The 19,622-nt window shown below is 34.0% G+C and overlaps 1 protein-coding gene across 14 annotated transcripts in view; it reads right to left on the bottom strand.

Annotated features, from left to right (window-relative positions):
• Positions 1-19,622, bottom strand: part of RIMS2 (regulating synaptic membrane exocytosis 2) — a 513,935-nt gene that overhangs the window by 98,323 nt on the left and 395,990 nt on the right. The window lies entirely within an intron of this gene.

The following is a 19,622-nucleotide window of genomic DNA, read 5'->3' as shown; positions in this document are numbered from 1 at the left end:
ATGATGTATCAGATAAGGGGTTAATTTCCAATATATACAGAGTGCTCATACAACTCAACAAAAGGAAGACAAAGAACCCAATTAAAAAATGGGCAGAGGAGCTGAATAGACACCTCTCCAAACAGGACATACAAATGGCCAAGAGACATATGAAGAAATGCTCAACATCACTAATCATCAGAGAGATGCAAATTAAAACAACAATGAGGTATCACCTCACACCTGTCAGAATGGCCGCCATCAACAAATCATCAAACAAGTGTTGGCGAGGGTGTGGAGAAAAGGGGACTCTAATACACTGCTGGTGGGAATGCAGAGTGGTGCAGCCGCTGTGGAAAACAATATGGTGTTCCCTCAAAAAATTAAAAATTGAACTTCCATTTGACCCAGTGATCCCACTGCTGGGAATATACCCTAAGAAGCCTGAAACACCAATCAGGAAGAATATATGTACCCCCATGTTTGTAGCAGCACTATTTACAATAGCTAAGATCTGGAAACAGCCCAAGTGTCCATCAGTAGACGAATGGATAAAAATGTGGTGGTACAGCCCTGGCCGGTTTGGCTCAGTGGTTAGAATGTCGGCCTGCGGTCCTAATAGACCCAGGTTCGGTTCCTGCTAGGGGCGCGTACCTTGGTTGCAGTTTGTCCCCGGCCCTGGTTGGTCGTGCGGGTGGTGACCACTCGATGTGTCCCTTTCACGTTGATGTTTCTCTCTCTCTCTCTCTCTCTCTCTCCTTCCCCTCTACCTGAACAAAAAATGGAAAAATGTCCTCGGATGAGGATGATAAAAAAAAAAAGTGGTGGTACATATACACAATGGAGTACTATGCAGCGGTAAGAAAGAAAGTTCTCTTATCCTTTGAGACGACATGGAGGGACCTGGAAAGTATTATCCTAAGTGAAATAAGCCAAGCAGAAAAAGACAAATAGCACATGATCTCACTTATATATGGAATATAATGAACATAACAGTCTGAGGAATACGGTAGACCCAGATGCATGGAAGTAGGGCACAGACTGACATCCCTCAGAAGAGGGGGTGGGAGGGTGGGAAGAGATAAACCACAGAACTTATATGCATGTATGCATGACCAATGGACATGGACAACTAAGCCGGGGACGGGGCGGGGGTGGGGTGGGGAGGGGGGTGCCAATGGGGTAAAAAAGGTGAAATATCTGTAACAAAAAAATAAATAATTAAAAATAAATAAATAAATAAATCCTAAAATGACATTTTCCTTACTTGTCTTAATTCTTTATGCTGTTATTTTAGCATTATACATTACTCTGTGGTAGAAAAACTAAGAACTTTAAATTTTAAAAAAAATTACTGAATTACCTAAATATCTTGTAGTGACCCTCAATAAAACTAAATAGTCGGAATATTTTGTTCTATTGAAAAAACAGAGAATTTGGTATCAGCATTCTGTAACTGGAGCATAAAAGTACCATGAAAAACACAAAGAACTGCACCAAAGAAGAATGATCATATGTGCATATATATTAATATATATATATTAACACAGTGGTTATATGTATATTTATGTAAATATAACTTGGGTCCATTCTGAGATGACAGTTCCTGACACAACGTTCCCTTGCAATCTTGTTTTCATGTTCTTAAAGTTGTGAAATACATCCTAAATACAAAGGAGTGCATAAGGCATATGTTCAATAAAAAGAGTATTATAAACTCAATACCTTTATAATCACTCTCCAGGTTAAGTTATTAAACTCTCTTTTAATATCATTTTATTAACCAGTGTCACCCCAATAAATGAAACAGAAAAGAGAAAAAGTTACTAATTTTTTCAAAGTTATAGGCAGGTAGGATTTTGCTCAAATGAGAAAAGTCTTTTTAAAATTTTTCTTAAATAAAAATTTTTAAAATAATCTTATTAAAGTATAGTTGACATGCAATATTATATGAGTTTCAGGTATACAAAATAGTTATTCAATATTTATATACCTTATGAAGTGATCACCATAATATATTTCAAATTTCCAAGAATATAACGAACTTCTTCATAAGTTAGAGAGCTCTGAATTCTTCAGGCACACTGACAATCAACTATCAGTGATATTGTATAGGGTTACAAATCATCCCATCTAGACGTACTGGGATAGAATTCTCATGTCAAGGGAAGATAGTCTATATTTTTTAAATGCTCCCACCATAGATTTCTTTATGATGTTGGTTAGGGAATCACCAACACAGAAGGAGTCCTACTTTAGTTCAGAGTATTAGATAATTTCAAAGTCCCTCCAATAATGGCCTATAGCTTTCTGTGTATAATAGTGTGACTATGAGAGAGAAGCACTACATTAAGATTTAAAGAGTGAATCATTATCAAGAAAAATTACAATCAAGAAGAGAGAATATGATAATTACAATATTTCATGGCAGTTAAAGGATTAGTGGATTAGTATCTTTCTTATCCATTTCTAAATTTAGCTATTCCAATTTTAAAAACTATTTAAAATAAATTACTGAACTAGGCATTCATTCATCCATTCCTCACTTAACAAATATTTGTTGATGACCTACACCATACTTGGCAGTGTTTTTGGTGCTGGCAACATGCCAGTGCCAGACTGATGAAGAGTCTGCTTCCAGAAAACAAAAATTTCAGAACCTCCTAAATGTCATTGTTATCTGAGAGGAGCTTGCTTAAAACACAGGGTTTTTTTATTTTGTAGTTAACAACCACTTACACAGATTGAACCTAAATTCTAAATTTATTTCATTAGAGTATATAAAATTAATTTTCAAACAGTAAAACACTCTACAAAGATGCTACTAACATTACTATTTACTAAGACAATGATGAAAATAAAGTGGTAAAGTTTTTGAAAGTATAAAGGACAATGAAGTAGCTGTATAGTAAGAAAAGTCTATAAATAGCTCCCTTATAATATTCACTAATTATTTTATTGATAGACCTTGATGGATATTTTATATTATCTTAGACATAAGAGAAGTTGCTTGTTCATTCTATGTAATGTGTAGAATTAATTCTTTAAAATAAATATTCCAATAAATCATAAATATAGTCAAGTTCAATGACATGTTAAAATACTAGATACAGGAGCTATGAATTATATAACTATTAAATAAAAATGTAAAAGTAACTCTGGGAATCTAGGAAATTAGAAATAAGAGGGCATCAAGTTAGAAGAAAATGGGAAATGGAAACTCCTACTAGGCACAGGCTAAATTAGAGTGTGTCGCGCGCGCACGCGCGCACACACACACACACACACACACACATGCACACAAAATAAATGGAGCTCTAGAGCTGTAATAAAAAAGGTCCCAAGCCAATGTGTTACTAGAAATACAGAAAAAGTCAGAAAAGAGAAAAAAGGTCACTCGTCAACATCCCTTTACATTGTGGTTTACATGGCTTAAAATAATTCCCTAAATACTAAGCAGAGTGAATTAAATTTTAAAATACACATGAAAAGTTAGCAAAAATGATCAATGTTCATGATATTTGTTGAACTATATAAGCTATTTTTATGTATCCCTCTACTAGTGATGTTACTTGAAAGATAAATCTTATCTCATGCTCCTTGGATAATACGTTTCTCCTCTTTGTCAGATTTGCTAATTCCTACTAGATTTTACAATTCTTTTCCCAGTCCCACTTGCCTGTTTTGTTTGTTTGTTTATTTGTTTTTTAAAGATAAACTCAATCCCTATAGTAAATTTTCTTAGCTCCTGGGATCTCTTCTGGGCAACCCCAAATTTTACATTGTAATGCTATGCTTTAAGTTTAGCAAGATAAAACTTTTTATTTTACCTAGAGAATAAAAGCCAATGCTAGAAATGGAATATTAAACTATGTCACTGAGTTCCAAGTATGTTTCCAAGAATAAAGTTTGAAAGTATTATACTAAAAGAATCCATCATAAATTTTGGAGAATCCTGGTTTAAACAAAACTTTATTACAGGACTTCTGAGTGTGCTGATGTATGCTACGAATCTCAATGGAAGAACAGTATTTGTAGTAGTTCCCAAATTTATTGACATAACACTATTTTGAAGCATCAAGTCATAGGATTGATTTTTTGGAAATACTACACTTGAAATGTACTGATTTTAAAATTCAATTTTATTGATTTATTTTTAAAATTTATCTTTATTGTTGAGAGTATATTTCTAACTATTCATACTTCATAGTCTTACCTTGCTGACTAATTTTAGCTAGAGACTATTTCAGATTCACATGGCAGGAAGATTTTAAAAAGACTAAACAAGAGCACCTAGGAGACTCAAGTGCAAAATAATACGTAATGTTTTTATTACTGTATTTTTTAGATCCTAAAAATTTTATGCTTGAGTTTTTATTGGGTTAAGAACACTGTTTAACAAAGCTTCCCAAATATATTCTTCAGCTATTAATTCAGAAATAGACTTTTTAATGGTTAGAGCCTATAAGAAATCACGAACTTTTTTCTAAGTATGTTTTCTTACATTGTGCAACGCTGAGTCATTGTCTCTTTTTACCTCAGTTTATTTCAAAGGCTTTCTACAGAGAAGTATGAGGAACACTGGACTTTGGTGTCAAAAGATATGATTTCTATCACTACTTCATTTGAATTATTTAATATTGGACAATTTAGATAACTTCTTATAACTTCAATTTTCTATCTAACTTCAGTTCAATTAGTAGAGAGTTTTAAATGATATAATTTAAATGATTCATTAATATGGTGTACTAAAGAGAAATATTATTATTGAATCAAAATACTATAATTATTTTTTATACTTTTAATCTATATTGTAATCATTTATTTACTTCTCTATCCCCCTTCTAGACTCTACACTCTTTAGTAAAGAGACTTGGTCTTGTTAAGCACAATTTCCCCTGTTTTAATACAGGATCATGCATAAAGAATATGTTCAAACATTTTTGCTGAATAAATAAAGGAAATTTAAAGAATAAAATAATTTTAATTATAAGATCATTAAAAGTCAACCATATCAAACTATGATATAAACCTTACATTTTCCAGAATCTCTATCATAGACTTTGTAAAATTATAACACAATATTTTATTTTATTTCTTTTTTAAATTAATTTATTTAATTTTTGTTACAGATGTTTCTTCTTTTTTCCCCATTGATAACCCCCTCCCAACACAATATTTTAATATTTTGTAAATTATTTGTCTTATACAAAATGTAAGATGGACCTTAATCTGAATTGTCACCTGGCAAAGTATATTTATAGGAAAGTTTCAATGAATATGCAGTTCTAAAAAGCAAAACAGAAAGTGAGAATTTTATATATATTTTTTAAAGAATAGTTTATTAACTTTTAGAGAGAGAGAGAGAGAAAGGGAGAAGAGAAAAACATCCATGTGAGAGCATACCATCGATTAGCTGCCTCCTGCACACCCCCTACCGGGGATCGAGCCTGAAATCTGGGCATGTGCCCTGACTGGGAATAGAGCCAGCAACCTTTCCACGCACAGGACAATGCCCAACTAACTGAGCCACACTGGCCAGGGTGAGAATCTTAAAATTTTATTTTCCTTCTCCATTCCTTTTCTTTCTTTATAAATCTCTAGTATTTATCAAATCCTTATCATATGCCAGGAACAGTGTTAAGATCTTCAAGGATATAATCTCATTGAATTTTCATGACAATGCTATAAAAAAGTAACTTTATTATTCCCAAAATATAGGTGGAAAAGGGCAGATTTTTATTGTTAGAAACTGGCAGAACCAGGATTCAATCCAGTTTTGTTTGAATCCAGAGCTAACTTTTTTTTTATCCTCACCCAATGACATTTTTTGCATTTATCTTCAGATAGAGCAGGAGGGAGAGAGGGAGGAAAGAGAGAGAGAGAGAGAGAGAAACATCGATGTGAGAGAGACACATTGACTGGTTGCCACCCACACCACCCCAACAGGGGCCAGGGAGAAACTGCAACAGTTCTCTTAGGGGGAACCAAACCCGGGCCTCTCTGGTCCACGGGCCGACACTCCAACTGCTAAGACAAACTCAGCAGGGCCAGAGCTAACTTTTAACCATTATGCTATATTATCTCTCATGTGTATTTTGGAGGACTTAGGCATTATACTTCATAATGCTAAAAATACATTTTGGATGGTGATAAGTGATATTATGCTACTATGAATTAGTGTAACATGGCACCAAGTTCTCATTCACAGCTTTGCAAAGCAAGCCAGCTGGAAAGCTAAGTCTCTACATATGACAGGTGGACCACGTAAGGTTGTAATTCATTTTCCATAATAAATAGTAAAATAAAGCTGGTCCTGATGGATCAAATATCTAAATACGCAGTTGTTGTCATCTATTCAAAATATTCTGAAAGGAAGTTTCAGAAAATTTACAGATTTTCTTATTTTTGCCAATTCCAAATGATGAGCATTATTTTATATGTAAAAATGCTGTATGAAGTCTCACAAGAGTGAGAAAAATCATGGAAGAAAAGATCAATTTTAAAGAGATTGAAAAATACACAATGAAATAGAAAGATATTCTACATTCATGGATTGGAAGAATCAACATAGTTAAAATGGCCATATTACCCAAAGCAATATACAAATTTAATACAATCCCCACCAAAATCCTAACGTCAGTTTATTATTATTATTATTATTATTTATTTTATTATTATTTTTAATCCTCATCCAAGGATATTTTTTCATTTATTTTCAGATAAAGAGGGAGGGTGGGGTAGAGAGAGAGAGAGAGAAAGAGAGAGAAGAAAGAAACACTGATATGAGAAACACATCGATTGGTTGCCTCCCACACAACCCTAACCAGGGCTGGGAATAGAACTGCATCTGAAGTACGTGCCATTGACCGGAATCGAACTCGCGACTCTTTGGTCTGCAGGCTGACACTCTACCTGCTGAGTCAAACTGGCCAGGGCCCAATGTCAGTTTTTTAAAGAAATATAACAGAAAGTCATCAGATTTATATAAAAAACAACCCCAAATAGCCAAAGCAATCCTGAGAAAAAAGAATGAAGCCAGAGTTATTAAACTACCAGACTTCAAATTATACTACGGAGCTACATTAATAAAAACAGCATAGTATTGGCAGAAAAACTTACAGAAAGACCAATGGAACAGAATTGAGAGCTCAGAAATAAAAGCACAGGTATATGGGCAAATAATTTTTGACAAAGGAGCAAAAAACATACAATGAAAAAAAAAAGAAAGCCTCTTCAATAAATGGTGCTGGGAAAATTGGAAAGCCAAATGCAAAAGAATGAAACTAGATTACAGTTTGTCCCATTAAACAACTGGATCAAATACCTAAATATAAGACCTGAAACAATAAAGTACACAGGAGAAAATAGATGCTAAATGTATAGACCTTGGTTGTAGAGAACATTTTATGAATCTGACCTGAAAGGCAAGGGAAGTAAAGGTAAAAAATAGATGAATGGGACTATATCAAATGAAAAAGCTTCTGCACTGCAAAAAATAACTGACAACAAAACAAAAAGGCAACTAACTGATTGGGAGATGATATTTGCAAACAACAGCTCTGACAAGGGGTTAATATCCAAAATATATAAGGAACTCATACAACTCAACACCAAACAATCCAATTCAAAAAATGGGCAGAGGAACTAAATAGACACCACTCCCAAGAAGACAGACAATGGCCATCAGGTATATGAAAAGATGTTCAACTTCAATAGCTATGAGGGAAATGTAAATCAAAACTATAATGAGATACTGTCTCACACATTAGAATGGCTATTATCAACAAGACAGGTAATAACAAGTGTTGGAGTGGTTGTGGAGAAAAAGGAAGCCTCATTCAGTGCTGGCAGGAATGTAAACTTATACAATCATTATGGAAAACAGTATGGCAGTTCCTCATAAACTAAGAATAAAGTTACCACATGACCTAGCAATCCCTCTCCTGGGTATCTACCTGAAAAACTTGAGAACACTTATTCGCAAAGACCTATGTACCCCATGTTCATTGCAGCATTATTCATGATGGCCAAGATATGGAGAAAATCAAAGTGTCTGATAGAGGATTGGATAAAGAAGATGTGGTACATATATACTACAGAGTACTACTCAGTCATAAGAAAAGATGAAATACTGCCATTTGAGACAACATGGATTGACCTTGAAAATATTATGCTAAGTGAAATAAGTCAGTTAGAAAAAGCTAAGAACCATATGATATCACTCTTGGGATATAAAACTGAAACTAAGACACAGACAACAGTATGGTGGTTACCTGAGGGAAGGAAATGTGGGGTAGTAAAAGTTAAAGGGAGCCAGATATATGGTGATGGACAATGATTTGGTGGACACACAATGCAATATACAGATCATGTATCATAGTAATGTACACGTAAAACCTATATGACCCTATTAACCAATGTTACCCTAATAAATTTAATAAAATAAAATTTAAAAAAGATAAAACAGTTCATTAGTCAGTATACAAAGGTCATACCAATCTAATGTGCCCTAAAAGAAGTGTGAAATAAATTCTAAAATCCTATTGAGAGGTGCAAAAATGAGAGAAATAACTATTTGTCATAAATTAAATCAGTAAACCAATGAATCCACCAGCCAACCAACCAATTAAATCTTTCCTAAATGGAATACATGTGGGTCATAAAACAAATTTTTATGAAGTAAATTTCACAGATTTCCGAAATAAACAGGTTTATTTTCACCAAGAAAAAAAAAGACCTCCAGGTTTTTTAAAACCTTTGTCAAAGAAGATTGAGATGAACATATTAGGTATTGCACTATGCCAGACGCACTGTTGGATGTTCTTCATACCTCTAAACCTTCACTGCTTTCTTATAATTCCACTTATCCATATATTCATACACAAACTGTTGTTGAACATCTAAATATGAGATATTGTAGATATTGGGAGGTAAGATAAAAATGATAGATACCCTATATCAAAAGGCTAAGGTCAGCCATGGTAGATTAAACATATACTTAACTATACTACAGGTGAGAGAAAAGTGCCACAGAGAAACTGTTATTATAAAAAAATATGAAATTGTGAAAAAAAAGAAGTGTTTCTTGGATGAATTTATATCTGAGTTGGGTATTGAAAGATGGGAAGGCAGTGTATTCATAAAGAGAAAGAAAGGAACACTTCAGACACAAGAATCAATGTGAACATACATACAACAGACTAAAAGCAAGAGCATGTAATGAGAAGGGTCAGTATATGTGAAAGGCTAAAGTCAAGAAAAGGCTAAAAAATAAAGGCAAAAATTGTGTCATTAAGTTAGGCCAGGTGTTTGTAGATTTTTAAAAAAATCTCTGCTTCCTCAAAACTTAACCCTTTTCTCTACATGGAGAATCAGAATTTTACAAATGAAGCCACATGACAGTACCAGACAATACTGATCTAGCACAATGGTACTCATGCATGAAAATTCTTTGACTTCAAACTTAATCTTACTATACTCTTTCTATAAAATCCTAGTGTCTGTATGTTAAACTTCTTCATCAGGAGGGATACTTGTAGTTCTATTAGGGGTCACTGTCAGAATATTGCATTTAGTGTAGAATGTCAGCTGTTAATTATTGTCCTTATTGGCTTATAAAAATAAATACTGAATATGATGGAAACTACTGCAGCAATTTTTTTTCCTACTGCTGTTATTTTATATGGCAGAAGTCATTCCAATTTAATTATTCCTCTACTTTCATACTAAATTATTCTAACATTCAACCAGTGGAAAAGCATTAGAATATAAATATAAAAAAGAGCAAAACATGAATTTTACCCATTATATCAGACAAGTACAGAGAAACATTATTTACCTTTACATTGATCAGTAGAGGTGAGGCCAGAAAAAAAGTTCAATGTATAAATGAATGCTAATGGACATTTTTAATCTCTATAATCATAAACTGCTATTTTATCCATAACAAAATTAAGTCATCAGTAAAAATGAACCTGTGTAGGTATCTCTGAATAAGATGTTCTGTGTTAAAACAGGTAGCATAGTAAGTCACCACAAAAACAAGTTAACAGAAATTGCAATAAAGACTACATTAGAAGGTCAATTAAATTGTAGAAATAGTCTAAAGTTTATGTAAGATGTGGTATTAAAATAGAAATATTATGAGTTTGCTGAAAAGACTACCCATAATGTGGTGTCACCAACAGCAAAGCAAAAGCTTTATGACAAAACTATACCCTTACTACCTGAAGAGTATTATGCTATGCAAAATAAGCCAATCAGAGAAAGACAAACACCACATGATCTCACTTATTTGTGGAATATAATGAACAAAATAAGCTGATGAATAAAATAGACCCAGAGACATAGAAAGGAGTATGGTTCAGACTGACAAACCTCAGAGGAGGGGGGCGGGGGGTAAGAATGAGATAAACCAAAGAACTTATATGCATATATGCTTAACCAATGGACATAGACAACAATGCTGGGGGTGAGAGGGGAACTGGGAGGAGGGTGTCATGTGGGGGGGGGGGAGAACATCTGTAACAAAAATAAATTAATTAATAAAAAATAAAAATAGAAAAACTATACCCTCACTAATCATCATTCCTAACCCTTTTTACTTCAATAAAACACTCAATCTATATCTTGTCTTCACTAAAACCTGGTGCGTACTTGAACACAATGCTTCCCCCTAAAGTCCTCTCTAGTAACAAATACTTATTCTTCTTCATAGGTTGCAATATTTCTGATTACTGGATACTTTTAATTGAAATTTTTAAGTATTTTTATAGCTTATGACTTCGGTCTATATCCAAAATAAACCTCTCCCTTTTTTTTTCACTTTTTCCCCTGTCACATGATGAACCTCACAATCACTGACTAATTCACTTAAGTCTGTAAGAGCTGGTTTAGTCTTCTTTTAAATTCTCAGTCTTATTACAATCCTATGAGATTTAAGTATTTATTAAGAAGACCTATCCAGCTGCCCAATAATTCCAAAATTTACATATCTTCAGTTACCTTCATATTTATTCCTTTTATCCACCTTACTCACTCTAATGCTCATGTCTTAGAATCTGTCAACTAGTGGAATAGCTCCACCACAAAATCTGAAATTTTAAAGTCATAGTCTAACTAAAATCTCTTACACTTCCAGCACCCCAAACTTGATTTGTTACTACATCATGGTTTTCCAATTCTTGGATTTTCTCTATATTCCTATAGACTACGGCAAGCATCTTCAATTTCTTTATACTGTTATTTTTCTAACCTCTACATCCATCAAAATTACCACTCCTCAACAAATGGTACAATCTGACTTCTCTGTTTCTATACTTGAATTGGCTCAGTGGTGCTGGAAATGATCACACTGCTCTTACACGTTAGTGTGTTTGAAATGGTCTCCAAACTTCAGATGGATCTGCGAACTATTCATCAGTCCTTTCATTTGTCCTTGGTCAGGTACTTTTCCTATTTTCTTCAGAGATTATCACAAATCATCAAATCAAATCTCTAATTCCACTTCCAAACTCTTATATTCTTGCCTCTTTTGTATTTGAGAAAATTAAGGTCATCAGGCAGTGAAAACTTACCTCCAAATTCCCTAATAACTTATCTATTTTCATATCTGTCTTTCTTTTGGTTCAAACCAGCCCATTCTTCTGACTCTAGTTCCTCCTCCATCCTCAGGTTCTTACTGTGGTAGCTGTGCCTACACAGTACTCTATCTTCAAATGTTCCTTCTCTTCAGACCATACAGATGATCAAATCTCAAATCTCTCACTTTCATGATCTCATAAAAAAATCTGTGAAGTCACATGCACAATCTACCATACACAGAAGATAATATGATACAGAATGAACATTTAATCCAGTAGTTTTCCTATATTTCTATAAGAATAGCTTGTTTAGCCCGACCGGTGTGGCTCAGTGGTTGAGCATCAACCCATGCACCAAGAGATCACCAGTTCAATTCCCAGTCAGGGCACATGCCAGGTTGTGGGCCTAATCCCCAGTGGGGGGCAAGCAGGAGGCAGCCAATTGATGTTCTCTCTCATCAATGTTTCTAGCTCTCTCCCTTCCTCTCTCTCTAAAATCAATAGAGAAAAAAAAATTAAAATAAAAAAAGAATAGCTTGTTTAATTATAAAATAAGAAAACTCAATGTATACAGAGTTCATAGTTTTAGGCCAACTACTATATTTATGTGCAAAGAATAAATGCTGGACTGTAAAAATAAAAAAGCAAATCATGTTTTTGTGAGAAAAAGGTCTGTGTTTTGTTAATCTTCAGCACCCTGGCTATGTTAAAAATGTATGCAAGAATTAATAAAAAAGAGAGAGAAATAAGCATATCAGGATACGTGGCTCCTAAGGAGTACTGGAATAGAAGAAAAGATCCTGACAAACTAAGCCATATACAAAATATAATTTTCATATTATCAACACCATTCTAATATTTATTGCAGAAACAACACAGAATATAAATTCACCCCCATTTTACAGAGACTTTCTTTTTGAGTAATTGAAAAGTAAAATTCACATACCACAATTCACCCTTTAAAGAATAAAATGGCAATAAAGACATCCCTATTAATAATCACTATAATTATAAATGGATTAAATGTTCTGATCAAAAGACAGAAAGTAGCTAAATGAATAAGAAAATAAGACATATATATATATGCTGTCTATAAAAGACCCATGTCAGATAGAAACACACACGTACTAAAATTAAAAGGATGAAAAAAGAAATATTTTATTCAAATGGAAATGAAAAAATGCTGGGGTAGCAATACTTGTATCAAACAAAATAGACTTTAAAACAAAGGCTATAATAAGAGACAAAGAAGGACATTACATAATGATAAGGGATCAATCCAACAAGAGAATGTAACTCTTCTAAACATTTATGTACCCAACATAGGAGCACCTAAATATATAAAGTAAATATTAATAAACATAAAGGGAGAGATAAACAGTAATACTGTCATAGTTGGAAACTTTAACACCCACTGACATCAATGGACAGTTCGTCCAGACAAAAAAATCAACAAGGAAACAGCGGCCTTGAATGATACATTAGAGCAGATAAATTTAATTGACACTTTCAGAGTATTTACCCCAAAACAACACAATAAACATTTTTCCAAGTGCACATAAAACATTTTCCAGGATAGAACACATATTAGGACAAAAAATAAGTCTTAATAAATTTAAGAAGACTGAAATCATATCAAGCACCTTCTCTGACCACAATGGTATTAAACTAGAAATCAATTACAAGAAAAAAATTTTAAAAACCCAAACACATTGAGGCTAAATAACATGTTACTAAACAATGAATGGATTAACAATGAGATCAAGAGAAAACAAAAAAATACCTTGAGACAAATGAAAATAAAAACAAAATGACCCCAAATCTATGGAACACAGAGAATGAGTCCTAAGAGGGAAATTCATAGTAATTCAGGCCTACCTCTAAAAACAAGAAAAATCTCAAATAAGCAATCTACCTTTACAACTAAAGAAACTGAAAAACAACAACAACAAAGTCCACAATGAATAAAGAAAATAAGATCAGATAGGGAAATGAAAAAATGGTCTAAAAAAACAACACAAAAGATCAATGAAAAGAAGACCTGGTTCTTTGAAAAGCCAAAAAAGATTGATAAACTTTTAACCAGACTCATCAAGAAAAAGAGAGAGAGAACCCAAATAAATAAAATCAAAAATAAGAAAGAAGAAATAACTACTGACACTGCAGAAAATACTATGAATAATTCTATACCAACAAATTGGACAATCTAAAATAAATGAATAACTTCCTAGAAACACAATTTTCCAAGATGGAATCAAGAAGAAATAGAAAATCTGAACAGATCACTTACAACCAACAAAACTGAAGCAGGAATTAAAAAAAAAAAAAACCTCCTAACAAACAAAAGTTCTGTACCTAATAGCCTCACAGGTGAATTTTACCAAACATTCAATGAAAAATTAACACCAATCCTTCTTGAACTATTCCAAAATATTCATAAAAAGGGAAGACACCCTCCTAGCTCACTTTACAAGGCCAGCATTATCCTAATTACAAAGAAAGAAAATTATAGGCCAATATCCCTGATGAACACAGATGCAAAAATCGTCAACAAAATACTACTAAACTGAGTTCAGCCATACATTAAAAAGATCATACACCACGAATCAAGTGGGATTTATCCCCAGGATGCAAGACTGGTTCAATATCCACAAATCAATTAACATGATACACCACATAAACAAAATGAGGGATGAAAAACATATGAATATATCAATAAATGAAGAAACATTTGACAAAATCCAGCATGCATTTATGATAAAAACTGTCAGCAAAGTGAAAATAGAGGGAATGTGCTTCAACACAATAAAGGCCATATATGACAAACCCACAGCTAACATCAAACTCAATGAGGAAAAACTAAAAGTGTCTCCCTTAAAATCAGGAACGAGACAGGGATGTCCACTTTCACCATTTGTAGTCAACACAATACTGAAAGCCCTAGCCACAGAATCAGACAAGAAGAAAAAAGAGACAGTATCCAAAATGGAAAGGAAGAAACTGTCATTATTTGCAGATGACATGATACTACATAGAGAGAATCCTAACTATTCCACCAAAAACTACTTAGAGATAATAAATAAATTCTGTAAAATGGTAGAATACAAAATAAATATTCAGAAATTGGTTGCATTTTTTTTTATCTTTACCCGAGGACATTTTTCCACTTTTTGTTCAGAGTGGGAGGGGGAGAGAGGAAGAGAAAGAGAGAGAGAGAAACATCAATGTGAAAGGGACACATCAAATGGCTGCCACCCACATGACCCAACCAGGGCCGGGGACAAACTGCAACCAAGGTACGTGCCCTTAGCGGGAATCAAACCCGGGTCTCTCCAGACCGCAAGCCGATGCTCTAACCACTGAGCAACCGGCCAGGGCACATTTTTATACAGCAATAATGAACTATCAGAAAGGGAAACTAAGAAAACAATCACATTTACAATTGCATTAAAAATACCTAAGAATAAATTTCTTTTTTTATCCTTACCCGAGGACATTTTTGCACTTATCTTCAGGTAGAGTGGGAGGGAGAGAGGGAGGAAGAGAGAGAGAGAGAGAGAGAAACATCAACATGAGAGAGACACATCGAGTGGTTGCCACCCACACAACCCCAACCATGGCCAGAGACAAACTGCAACCGAGGTACGTGCCCTTAGCGGGAAGCCGATGCTTTAACCGCTGAACCAAACCGGCCAGCACCCTAAGAATAAATTTAATCAAGGAGGTAAAAAAAACCTATATTCAAAAATATAAGACATTGAAGAAATCAAAGAAGATACTAATAAATGGAAGCATATACCATGCTCATGTATAGAAAGAATCAACATCATTAAAATATTCATACTATCCAAAGCAATTTGTTGATTCAACATAATTCTTATTAAAATATCAAAGGCATTTTTCACAGAACTAGAACAAATAATCCAAAAATTTGTATGGAAACATAAAAGACCCCAAATAGCCAGAGCAATCTTGAAAAAGAATAACAAAGTGGGAGGCACCCAACTAAATGATGTCAAACTATATTAGAAGGCTATAGTAATCAAAACAGCATTGTACTGGCATAAAAACACATAGACCAATAGAACGAAATAGAGAGCCCAGAGATAAACTGCTTATATCACCAATTAATCTTTGAAAAAGGCAAGGACATACAATGAGGTAAAGGCAGTCTATTCAATAAATGGTGCTGAGAAAATTGGACAGATACATGCAAAAAATGGAAACTAGGCCACCATCTTATACCACATACAAGAATAAACTCCAAATGAATTAAAGACTTAAATGTAATACCTGAAACTATAAAAACTTCTAAAAAAACATTGACAGAAAAATCTTGGACATTTCTCTTAGTTAATTTTTTTTTTTCTGACATATCTCCTTAGGCAAGTGAAACAAACAAAAAATAAATAAACAAGTGGAACTATATCAAACTAAAAAGATTTTTTCAGCCCTGGCTGGTTTGGCTCAGCAGTTGGAGCATCGGCCTGTGGACCACAGAGTCCCAGGTTCAGTTCCCACTAGGGACACGTACCAAGAAAATATAGATATTTCTTCACAACAAGGGAAACCATTAACAAAACAAAAAGACCACCCACTGAATGGGACAAGATATTTGCCAGTAATACATCTGATAAGGGATTAAAATTCAAAATTTATAAAGAACTCAGACAACCCATTACCAAAACAACAAACAACCCAATTAGAAAGTGGGCAAAGAAAGGACCCTAGCCAGTTTGACTCAGCGGTTAGAGCATCAGCCCATGGACCAAAGGGTCACGGGTTCGTTTCCTGGTCAAGGGCATGACCTGGGTTGCAGGTTTGATCCCTGGCCCTGGTTGGGGTCATATGGGAGGCAAACAATAGATGTGTCCCACATCGATGTTTTTCTCTCTCTCTCCCCCTCCCTCCCTCCCTTCCACTCTATCTAAAAACCAATGGAAAAATATTCTTGGGTGAGGATTAACAACAACAAAAAAGTAGGCAGAGAACCTAAATAGACACTTCTCCAAAAAGGACATACAGACACCCAATTGATATAGGAAAGATACTCAACATCACTAATCATCAGAGAAATGCAAAGTAAAACCACAATGAGATATCACCTCACACCTGTCAGAAAAGGTATAATCAATAAATCAACAAACAAGTGTTGGCGAGGATGTGGAGAAAAGGGAATCCTCATTTACTGTGGTGGCAATGCAGACTGGTGCAATCACTATGGAAAACAGTGTTGAGATTTCTCAAAAAATTAAAATTAGACCTGGAAATGCTATATGTCCCAGTGACTCCACTTCTGAGTATACATCTGACAAAACCCAAAACATGAATTCAAAAGAATATCTGTACCTCCGTATTCATTGAAGCACTGTTTACAATAGCCAAGATATGGAAGCAACCCAAGTGCTCATAAATAGACGAGTGGATAAAAAAGTGGTGTCATATATACAATGGACTATTACTCGACCATAAAAAAAAACAAAAAAAACAAAAACCATAAAGAAATCTTACCATTTGCAAGAGCATGGATAGGCCTAGAGGGTATTATGCTAAGTGAAATTAGCCAGACAGAGAAAAATACTATATGGTATCACATGTGGAATCTAGAGTACAAAATAAACCAAATTGATACAGACTTGTAGATACACAGAACAAACTGATGGAGGCAAGAAGGGAGGGGTTTGGGGGGACAGGGTGCAATCAGGTGATGAGATTAAAAAGTACTAACTGGTACTTATAAAACAGGCATGGGGATATAAAGTAATGTAAGGGAATACAGTTAACAATATTGTTATCTATGGTGCCAGCTGAGCACTTGAACTATCTATCACTTGTGTTGCACACCTAAAACTAACACAATAGTGTTGAATACAAACTGTAATAATTTTTTTTTTTAAAAAAAGAGTACTTGGTAGGGTTTTTTTCATGAATCTTACTTTTGCAAAAGCATCAGAATAAAACAAAAAATTTAAATGTGCCGATTGTTAATGATCTGGATGAAAGTTTATTATAATAGAATTGACAAGGAAATTCGGTTATTTCTGTGACGTAACATTGTAAGATAATAACTGTAATTATGACTAACAACATTATAACCAGACACATCAGATTTCTAAGAATTCCATACAATTTCTAGAATACTTATATTAATAACATGCTTCCAAGCAAATACAACCTAAGAAGGTTTAGCATCATTTATTTGATACTTCTTCCCATGTAATTTAACATATCAAATAAACTTAATAGTTTAACATTTTAAAAAAATTCACCCTTTAAAAGTATACAATTCACAAATGAGCTACTCGTTTTTTATACTACTATCATATTGATTTATGGGTTATTATTTTTAAAGTTAAGAATTACCTACTATTCTTCATAAGAGTTAACAGGTTAAATTATAAAAGTAAAAATGGGGTTAGGGAAAAATGGATAATATCACGGACAATTAAGCATTACAGTCAATAAGACTTGGTGACTGGAGAGAGGGAATGTGCTAGAAGGACTACTAAATAGTGATGCTCACATTTCTGGTTTGGGTGAGTGCGAAGATACCAGTGCTATCCACTGAAAAAGAGAGTACCAAAGAAAGAGCCCATTATTAATTCTGGTTTTTTGTTTGTTAAAAGGTATGATGAGTTGAGTTTGAAGGGTTAGTTTGATATTTATCCCAGGACAGATAAGTAGATGGCCAGAACAGGGCTGGATAGATCTGGCAGATGATTGGAAAAGAGATCTAGGCTGCAAATATAGATTTGGAAGTCATCAACATATAGATGCTACTTGAAGACACAGAACAGAATGCACCATCAAGACAAAGTGTGGAATGAAGGGGGCCTAGGTGGGATCCTGGAAGATATCAGTACAAAAGGAGCACAAAGAAAGCTCACAGAGGAGATAGAGGTGAGATACACAGAGAACTAAGGGAGTATACAATAACAAAAGCCCAGGGAAAAAAACATTTCAAGAAGAGAATGGTAATGGGGTGAAATTTACACAAAAAAGAATATGAAAAATGTTACCAATTTGGCAGCATATTTCTTTGGAGGCAGTTTTTTGTTTTGTGTTTTGGTACATGCCCATAGTGGGAACCGAACCTGGGACTCTCTGGTCTGCAGGCCGATGCTCCAACTGCTGAGCCAAACCGGCCAGGCCTGGAGGCAGTTTTAACAAAAAGTTATATACAGTCAAACCTCGGTTCTCAAATGTATCCTATCTTGAACAATTCAGTTCTCAGTCAAGTTGTTCATGAAAAAAATGTCTCAGTTGTTGAACAAAACATTGGTTCTCAACCTTACACACCTTTCATGTTGATATATCAGCATGACAAAAAGCGTCTCTCAGACCACAAACAGAGGAGAGTGCAAGTTGGTTTACTGCTAAACCTCATGCTGTTAATGTCTCAGGATACTGTGCTGTGAATGTTTTTGTGTATATATATGTATTTTGTGTATATAAAATATATATATGTATATATTTTGCTTTTGTTGCTGGTGAAATGGACAATTAATACAATTTTAAAACATAAATAGGCCATCAAGAGTGCTGCTGTTGCTAAAAATGCAAAAGAAATAATGATCACAGGCAACTGAAAAGGTAGAAAAACTGTTGTTGATTTGGATACACAAAAAGCAGTTAGCCAGTGACAGCATTTCGGATGTAGTGATATGTGAAAAAGCGAAGATGCTTTATACTGACCTCCTGAAAGACACTCCTGGAATGAGTGTTGAAAGTGATTTAAGACTAGCAGGAATGGTTTGATAAATTAAAAAAAGAAGTGTTTGTTTATAGATTAAACAGTACATTAGACCTATACTGTATATAACAAAGGTTAAAACAGAAAGTCATTTGGGGGTCTGGAACAAATTGATTCAACTTACATTATTTCTAATAGGAAACAATGATTCAGTTTTTGAATAAATCACTTCTCTAACAGCCTTCCAGAATAAATTAAGTTCAAGAACCAAGGTTCTATTGTAATTCATAATTGTAATAAAATAGAAGTAGAAAAACAAAGCCTAAGGAGGCAAAATAGAAAATGTCAATTATTATATATAATAA

Source organism: Molossus molossus, unplaced genomic scaffold, assembly GCF_014108415.1.
Source record: "Molossus molossus isolate mMolMol1 unplaced genomic scaffold, mMolMol1.p scaffold_m16_p_16, whole genome shotgun sequence".
Taxonomy (NCBI): Eukaryota; Metazoa; Chordata; class Mammalia; order Chiroptera; family Molossidae; genus Molossus; species Molossus molossus.
Note: the sequence above shows the minus strand (reverse complement) of the source record. Positions and strands in the feature narration are given on the sequence as shown.